This window comes from Melanerpes formicivorus, unplaced genomic scaffold, assembly GCF_026170545.1.
Source record: "Melanerpes formicivorus ecotype bairdi unplaced genomic scaffold, bMelFor1.0.p_v2 SCAF_65, whole genome shotgun sequence".
In the NCBI taxonomy this organism is placed as follows: Eukaryota; Metazoa; Chordata; class Aves; order Piciformes; family Picidae; genus Melanerpes; species Melanerpes formicivorus.
This window is the reverse complement of record NW_027142417.1, coordinates 2,511,551-2,520,283: the sequence shown is the minus strand read 5'-3', so window position 1 is coordinate 2,520,283 and position 8,733 is coordinate 2,511,551. Positions and strand designations below refer to the sequence as shown.

The 8,733-nt window shown below is 57.5% G+C and overlaps 4 non-coding genes across 4 annotated transcripts; 2 read left to right on the top strand and 2 right to left on the bottom strand.

Annotated features, from left to right (window-relative positions):
• Positions 1–4,985: 4,985 nt before the first annotated feature.
• On the bottom strand, positions 4,986–5,074 carry TRNAY-GUA (transfer RNA tyrosine (anticodon GUA)). The gene is given in 2 exon segments: positions 4,986–5,021; positions 5,038–5,074. It is a non-coding gene; the product is annotated as a tRNA-Tyr (tRNA).
• Positions 5,075–5,210: 136 nt separating this feature from the next.
• Positions 5,211–5,283, top strand: TRNAR-ACG (transfer RNA arginine (anticodon ACG)). The gene has a single exon. It is a non-coding gene; the product is annotated as a tRNA-Arg (tRNA).
• Positions 5,284–5,926: 643 nt separating this feature from the next.
• Positions 5,927–5,999, bottom strand: TRNAR-ACG (transfer RNA arginine (anticodon ACG)). The gene has a single exon. It is a non-coding gene; the product is annotated as a tRNA-Arg (tRNA).
• A 123-nt stretch (positions 6,000–6,122) lies between these two features.
• On the top strand, positions 6,123–6,211 carry TRNAY-GUA (transfer RNA tyrosine (anticodon GUA)). Its single transcript is given in 2 exon segments — positions 6,123–6,159; positions 6,176–6,211. It is a non-coding gene; the product is annotated as a tRNA-Tyr (tRNA).
• The last annotated feature ends 2,522 nt before the right edge of the window (positions 6,212–8,733 follow it).

The window sequence follows — 8,733 nt, the reverse complement described above, 5'->3', positions numbered from 1 at the left end:
TTTAAGGCAGAGCCCGAGGGGAGCTGGGGCTGTTTTTAGCAGCCTGGCGTCAGGAGCTGCCATCCTGCCATGCCCATATAAGTGTGTGAGAGGAGGACAGGCTGGGACAGGTGATGGCTGCTGGGGGCACAGGGGGGTGGCCAGCGGGGCCCTGGCTCTCCTCACTCACACATGGTGGCCTTCAGCCCTCGGAGGAGGAGGAGGCCGAGCGATACGCAAGCGCAGGCTGCTGCCTGCTTATCTCAGCAGGGTGGTGGAGAGCCCAGGGCTGCCCCAGCCTGCCTGGCCACAAGCTGCAGCCCAGGGAATGCTCTCCTTGGAGCAGGCAGGCGTGGGATGCAGGATCTCATTGTGTCCCTGCGTGTCTAGAGGCTCCAGGGGCTCGCTCCCCGAGGTGTGACACACTGCTGGAGAAGAGAGGAGTGATGGCTGTGCTGGCTGGAGCTCAGGCTCTCTGTGGGGTGAACCTATCCACCACCTGCAAAATCACTTCAAAATTACCTCCTGTGACTGTGCTGCAAGCTGCTTCTGATATGACCTGGTTTTAGGAGGCTTCACTTCAACTGGAGGGGAAGCTTCTTCATCTGGAGGCTGCTGGAGCAGGCTGCCCAGAGAAGTTGTGGAGCCTCCTTCTCTGGAGACTTTCAGACCCCACCTGGGTGCTGCATTGTACAACCTCATCGAAGCACCTCTGCTCTAGCAGGGGGGTTGGACTCAGTGGTCTCCAGGGGTCTCTTCCAACCCCCAGCACTGACTCCATGATTCCATTCTATGACTCTGTGACTATTCAAGCCATTGACTTCACAGCAGCTTAAGCACACACCAAGCACACCACGATTTGAACCTGCTGATGAGTCAGGAGAAATGCAGGGGGCAGAGCTTTCACCTGTGCTGCCTGTAGGTGCTCTCTCCTCCTGGCTGAGCTCAGATCTATCTCCTGGGGGCACTGCAGTGTTCGTGGCTGTTTGTTAGACACCAAGAGCCCTCTCAGCTTGGCATTTGGCCCCAGAGTTATTTTTACAATGACAATTTCCCAGATAATTTGTGGCATGTGCTCTGCTCTCCAGGCAGAGCCATCTGTGCTGCTGCCTGCCAATAGCTCAGCACACAACTGCACGAGCCCTGGGCACCCCCAGCCCCAGCCGAGGCCTCTCCATGCCCTGTCCACGAGCACTGCTCTGCCGACCCTGCGCTCAGGGCCTTGGCTTCTCCCTTCCTCAAGAAGTGCAGAGCTCCCTCTGCTAAGTGTCTCGTCTTCATTCTGCCTCACCACTGCAGGGGGCTTGCCTCTGAGCCGCTGCAGAGGGAGTCCCCTGCCCTGCCATGCCGTGGAATCCCATCACACCCATCAGTGACTGCTTGAATTGCAAAGCCTTGCAGACCCTTTAGAGCACCTGGGTGAGATCCTGCAGCTGCCTGCAGCCAGAATTTCCCCCACAGACAGACACTTTCTCGGCACTCACATGAAAACAAACAGATTTCCCCCCCAGGTCTTCCATCCAAGGGAATTTTCACAGCTTTGGGTTGGAAGGGACTCTCCAAGGGCACCTTGTCTAAGCCCCCTGCAGGCAGCAGGGACACCTCCAACGAGATCAGGCTGCCCAGGGCCACATCAAGTCTGATCTTGAATGTCTCCAGGGATGGAGCCTCCACCACATCCCTGTGCTGGTTTAGTTAAACCCATTTGAGATCCCAGCTTTGCTTGGTCTGCCTGCTGCAGATCAGCCCAGAGCTGAGCAGGAGAAGCTGCTCCAGCAGCTGAGCTGTGGACAGCTGGGGCTTTGGCATGGGAGCCTGCAGCAAGGGAGGTATTTCTCTCTTCCCCTCCCTGGCTGGGTCAGGGGGGGCTTCTGTGTCTGGAGGAATTTGAATGCCTCATTCCAGCCCCCTAACTGTGAGTCAGCTGCTCCTTAGAGCTGCTTCAGTAAGGGGCTCTGGATCGGGTGAGGAAAGGCATCCGAGGCAGGCACTTCCACCTCAGTGAGAGACAGAGAGGTTCTGGGAGGAAGCAGTGAGGGGCTGGAGCAGGGCCAGAGGAGGGCCACGAAGCTGGTGAAGGGTCTGGGGAGCAGGGCTGGCGAGGAGCACCTTCCCTGCCACCCCCTCTATCCTCTGCAGTCTCAAAAGCAGTGAGCTGCTGGTGCTGGGGAGCAACAAACCTTCAGCATCTCCCTGAGGTTCCCAAGCCCTCATCCCCTCCACAGATGACTGCTAGAAAGAGATCTGCATTCCACAGGCAAGGAGCAGAAGTGTGTCCAGAGCTCTGCAAGGAGGAAGTGCTGCATGTGGGGAAGAAATAGCAGCACACCACTGCCTGCCTAAAAATAGGTCCTCTCCAGGCTGAGGGACAGCTCTGCAGATAACAGGCTCGGGCTTGCTTTTCCACACCCCCAGATATGCCCTGCAGGGAGAGAGAGCACCTCAATGTCCTTCTTGGAGAGAGGGGCCCCAAACTGAACCCCGGAGTGTGAGGTGTGGCCTCACCTGAGATGCAGCCCTGACCCTTTCACTCAGAGCATCCCAAGGGACACAAAGCCTTGCTCTGTGTCTCCCTGGGCAGCAGAGAGGGAGGAAGGCTGACACCTCCTCACGTTCCTGCATTGTATGGAGCACCCCAGGGGTCTGCTGAGGGGTCAGCAGCAGGGGAGCCAGGGCAGCACACGGGTGGCACAGCCAGGAGCTTCCCAAGCATAGCAGAACCTAAGGAAAAGGTGGCAGCAGAGTTTTAGCAGCAGGGATTGTGACTGGGGCTGGTTCGATGTCTGAGCAGGCTGCAGTGCTCGCCTTTAGACCCTGGTGTGGCCAGCCCAGCTCCATCATGAGGAGAGCAGAGCGGTGTCCAGCAGAGCAGTGACCTGTGTCTCGCAGCACAAAGCCAGCTCAGGCTTCCCAGCTGCTGTCAGCTCATGGCTTTGCAGCGGTACAGCCCTGCCCCAGTGTCAGGTTTCTCCCAGCCTTGCTCTGCCCAACATAAGCCACTCCTGATGCTATTTCAGAATGCCCCCTCCACGGCTCAGCTGGCAGAGCAGAGCAGAGGAGCACAGGTGGTGCTTGGGGCTTTTTCCTCCAGGACAATGCTGAGGTCTGTGGTGCAAAGAGGAGATTGGGCTTAAGGTTGTACTCAGCTCATGACTTTGTATCTCACCAGAGACCTGCTGAGACTCCAGCAGCTGGGCCAAGGCATTGTTAGGTGGCCAGGTAATGCTGAAGGAGGGGAATCAGTCTGATTTCTGCCAAGAGGAAAGGCCAGCCTGGCTCCTGCAGAGGGAAGGAGCAGGAGGAGTTCCATCCTCAAGCGGTGGAACTGCCTGGAGAGGAAGAATTGGGGTTCTAAGAGGAAAGGAGACAGGAGAGGAGCTTTGCTTCCCACGAGGAGATGCTTCTGGTCAGCAGCAGCCGAGGGGTGAGGTGTGGAGGCAGATAAGCTCCCTGCTCCTCGAGGTGTCAGGAGAGCCTGGGGCAAAACGCCTGGCTGGGAGGGAATGGCCCTGCTGATCTCATCTTCAAAGCCAGCAACTGGCTCCTGCTTTGTGCTCATTTCTCCACCCACCTCTTCTGGAAGTTTATCTCACTTGGCAGCTGTGAGAAAATGTTTGTGTTTGCTTTTTGTCTTAACCTGCCTTGAATTAAGGATGATTTCAGTGTAATTGGATACTAATGACTCCTTCCTTGCCAAAGGATGTGGTAAATCTCCACGCAGGGCTTGGGGCATCTCACAAGCACTCCAGGCTGCCATTGTTCTCCAGAAGCATGACTTCCTCCAGCTGCCTGCCCACCCTGGACCGGGAGCAGCTAGGAGGGGAGAAGTGACTTCTGGAGATGTGCCCCCACTCCCCCTCCCCATTTTCAGCTCTTACTTCTGTTCACTCCCTCCACAACCTCTGGCCCCAGCTTCCTCCAGGCATGAGAATGGTTCAGTCTCTTCTCCCAAGGATCAAGTGACAGGACAGGAGGAAACAGCCTCAGGCTGCACCACAGGAGGTTGGGGCTGGACACAAGGAGCAATTTTTGCTCCATCAGGGTTGTCAAGCCCTAGACCAGGCTGCCCAGAGCAGTGGTGGAGTCCCCATCCCTGGAGAGATTTAAAAGCCATGGGGATGTGGTGCTGAAGAACATGGCTCAGTGGTGACCTGGCAGTGCTGGGTTAGTGCTGATGATCTGAAAGCAATTCTATCATTGAACGATCAGGGGGAACATCCCTGGGAGCCCTCCATCCCACCTGGCCCAGGCATGCAGTGGATCATCTCCCTGGCTGCCAGCTGGAGGAATGGGTGCAAGGCCAAGCTGCCCAGACAGAAAAAGGCTCTGCCTCCCCCCTGCAGACTCCCTTCTGCAATGACTTTCCTGCTGCTGGTGTCTGCCCGCCAGCCATGTGGCCACGCTCAGCCCCTTGCGTTCACTCTGTGGTTTGTCAAGGTGAATTTGAGGGAAAAGCCCCAAACCCCTCTGCGAAAGAGAAGCTCTTTGCAAGTCTCTGCTTATGAAGGAGCTGCTCCCCTCTGTGCCTACCTCTCTGCACTAGCCTGGGGCAACCAGGAGGAATTTGGCCTCCCCTTCACCACCCACCTCACAAGCACCCACGAAAAATAAGAAGGAAAATGAAGAGAAGGGGAAAGCAAGTGAGGTGTGTGGAGGCAGACGATGGCCCCACCTCTCCCACGCTGCAAACCTTCTCCACTTCTCACACCTTGCTCCCACTCCAGGTCCTGTGCTTCGTTGTCTCAGCATCTCATTTCTCCTTTGGGTTGCAGGTGGAGAAGTGGCTGAGGGGCTCTGGCCAGCAAGATATGACAAGAAGTGGCAACCTGTCCCCACCCTGACCTCACCAGTGCTGAGTTCAGGGGCTTGACATAAAAGAAGTGAGGTGCAGCAGGGAAGCGGCGGCCAGGGAAGCGGCGGCCAGGGAAGCGGCGGCCACGCCTCGTCCATCGCGGAGAAGCTGAAAAACCTCAACTGGCGCCAGGAAAGCAAAAAAGTTTGGCGTCTCCTTCGAGCCGGAATCGAACCAGCGACCTAAGGATATCGGTGCGGCTGCCTCTACAGTCCTCCGCTCTACCAGCTGAGCTATCGAAGGGACCTGAGCGACGCCGCCCAGCGGCCGCCCAAGGCGTGGCGCCGCGCCCCGGAACACGCTCACCATGCAGGCGGCGGGCGTGTCCCGCGGCAGGGCCGCGCTGAGCGGGCGGCGGCCCGGGGGAGCTCGGCGTGCCGGGCCAGTGGCGCAATGGATAACGCGTCTGACTACGGATCAGAAGATTGTAGGTTCGACTCCTGCCTGGCTCGCATCTCTTTTTGTGCCTGCGTTCCTCACGCCACGCTCAAGTGTCGTTGAGCCGCGGAGAGGGAAATCAAGCGGGCATGGTCTCCTTCCTGCCCCAGAAGGAGTTTTGAGGTGGGCACCAAACCCTGTCACGCTTGCATGGCAGCTTCCAGAGGCCAGAGACTTGTCCTTCTGCAAAAGCGATTGTTTTGTGTTTTAAAAACAACTACGTGTGCACCTGACAGCCAGAGCTGACTCCCGGACCCTGCGTGACCCGAGTGTGAGCAACAAGCAGAAAAAGCATAGAATTGTTGTGCTGGAAGGGACCTCTGGAGCTCATCCAGTCCAACCCCTGCTCCAGCAGGACACCCACAGCAGCTTACCCAGGAGCACAATGGCCAGGGGGGTCGGAAGCTCTCCACAGAAGACTCCACAACCTGAGTAGCCTGAGCTAAAAGAGGGGAAATGGAGGCTGGAGAGCAGGAAGAAATTCTGCACTGTGAGGGTTGTGAGACCCTGGCCAAGAGAGGAACCACTGCAGGCCACTTTGTCTGTCGTCGGAGGGACAATAATCCGATGCGAAGCGGGAGTATGGATAAAGAGGAACGATGAGATCAGGCATAAAAGAGTCCCTTCTGCGTGTGCCGAGGGAGTGACAAAACGTTACGAGCCAGGCAGGAGTCGAACCTACAATCTTCTGATCCGTAGTCAGACGCGTTATCCATTGCGCCACTGGCCCGCACGGCTCCTGTCTCTCACCGCTCTGCTGTGTAACTGCAGCCGAGCCCCCCCGTGCCGTGCGCATGTGCCCTGCGCAGACCGCTGCGCTCTTGGGGCGCGGCGGCGGCGGCTCCCGCAGGTCCCTTCGATAGCTCAGCTGGTAGAGCGGAGGACTGTAGAGGCGCTGCTGCGGAAATCCTTAGGTCGCTGGTTCGATTCCGGCTCGAAGGAGACGCCAAACTTTTTTTCTTCCCCAGAGTGCTTCCCGCCAGCCCACACCAATCCAAGCACCCTGCTGAAGTTTGCCCAGGATCACACTGTCCGGCTGGATTCGGAAGCGCTCCACAGAAGGAGACTTCACAACCTCTCTGGGCAGCCTGCTCCCAGGCTCCAGCAGCCTCACACCAAAGGATTATGTGAAGCATTGGCAGTGTGTGGCTATAGCTCTGGCTGCCTTAGGCACATCAGCTGCCACCCACAACCTGGTTCCTCTGCGGGGAAGCCCTGAATTGCCACTCGATAGCCCTGAGTTTGGAGAGCTGCCTCAGCAGCTTCTCTAGCTGTGACGGGAGGGAGGCTCTCAACAGAGTGCAGGAGCAAAGGGAGAGCTGTGGTTGGTATAAGCTTTATTAGCCAGAGCAGCTGACAGCAAAGGTGGGGTTGAATGTAGAGTGCTTTACACAGACATAAATCCGGTGGAACAGAACAAAACAGTGAGACCTGCACATTTCCAGAGGGTTCATGGGCGTGCAGCTGGACTTTGCACCCGGACTGCCCCTGCCAGCACAGAGCTACATTCACCTGCGGGGCTCCTGAAACACCAACACATCAGTGGAGTCATGCTGGAGAGCCAGGTCCTGAAATCCTTCTCCATCCTCTGCCCACATGTCCCCAGAACTCCTGGTCCCCACAACTCCTGGTCCCCACAGCAGGGAGGGAGGCAAACGCTCTGGTGCTCTGAAAGCTGATTTTCCTCTCGGGGGAACGAAACTCTGGGTGGAGACACTCAGATGTTTAAGCCATGAGTCCTGGGGCAGGCTCAGAGGCTTGGTCACTGGGCTGCTGTGGGGTTTTTGGCTACCTGGCAGCTAAGGTCTTGGGGCTCTGCTGTGCAGCTCAGGCAGCAGCTTGCCCCCCTCTGCGTCATGCTGCGAGAGGGAGCCATACATCTGTGCCAGGAAGCAGCTCTCATTTAGAAAGGGCAAAAAGCCCCACACCACCTGTGCCACATCCAGCCCCACGGAGGTGAGTCCCTTGATTTCAGCCAGCTTTGGCCCATGCAGTGGGTCCTGGGGGACATCAGAGCTGTTGCACGTGACAAAATGCCCTGCTTGCCTTTGCTAACCTGGGCTTTACTCTTCCCTGCCTGGCTTTAGGCCTGGCTCTGGAGCTGCTGTTGAAATGCAGGGTGCAGCCCTCGGTGCCCTCCATGAGGAGCAGTTTCACACGGGAAAGGAGTCCGTGGCTAACCCTGAGCTTTACACCAGACTTTCCTCCCAGCGCCTTTCCCAACTCTGCTGGGAACAGTCACCACACAGCCCTTGCCCACTGTCACAGGCAGCTTCTTTCCCAGACAGGGAAGCTTGGGAAATCACTTGGCCTGCAGATCAATTCCCTGCTACGTGCTCTCCCTGCTCCTTCCCTGGGCGATAACATCTCCCACCCTGCAACCACCCTGCAAAGGGCAGCAGTGAGGAAAGCCAAGCGCTGCCTGCGCGCCGCTGTGCCCCAGCACGTACCCGGTGCCTGAGCTCTCCTGGGCATGTCTGCATTTACAGACACACCACTGGCCTCCAGGATCACCTTCAACACACAAGTGAACTTCCCCTCTCCTCCAAAGCACAAAACCAGGACTGTTTCTGAGGGCAAGTGAGCTGTAGGTGGCCTCACAACAAACATGTAGCCTGAACTGGAGCGAATGGGCAACCTGGGCCAGGGCCTCACCACCCTCACAGTGCAGAATTTCTTCCTTCTGTCTAGTCTGAGTCTCCCCCTTTTACTTTAAACCATCCCCCTTTGTGCTGTGCCAACAGGCCCTGCTAAAGCCTGTCCTTGCTGCTCTCACAGCCCTGCTGCCAGCACTGGTGTGATGGCTCCCAGCCCAGTGCCAGCAGGGCAGCAGCACCAGCATGGTGGGATCAGCAAGCTGGCAGAAAGCTGTTGGCTGGGGACCAACTTCCAGCACATTGCAGCTGCAGCCAGAGAAGCTGGAGCTGCCCAGCACGGGCAGCAGGTCCATCCAGGCAGGAAGAGAGGAGCTTTGCCATGGAGCTGTCACTGGCTATAGGGAGAGGAGAGAGGCTGTGGGCAGCCTAAGACCAGCTTTCCCCTCCACGAGGTGCTTGCCCACCAGCTCCTGGGCTTGCAGCTTGTGCAGGGGAAGACACAGAGCCTGTGTGTGCTTCTGGTGTTGGATGAGGCTCCTGGATGTGGGTTTGTTGTCACCCCCAATGGAACCATCCCCAAGCACTTTGTCCTGGCTCAGGTGTATAATTGCTAGCAAGCCTCTGAGTAAGCTGCTTTCCAAAGAGGGTTTCCTCCCTGGTAAGGACAGCTCCATCTGCCTTGCCACCAACATTCCCCCTGAGGTCTGCTAAAGAGCATTTCCAGCAAGGTTTCACATCCCCCAAAACTGCTGCATGAGAGGAGCATGCCCAGGGCAGGGAGAGATGGAGCCAGAGTGTCCAGAAAGGGGCTCAGGACTGTGTCTGAGAGCTGAAACCACAGCAAAGGGCAGGGAGGAGAGCAACTGT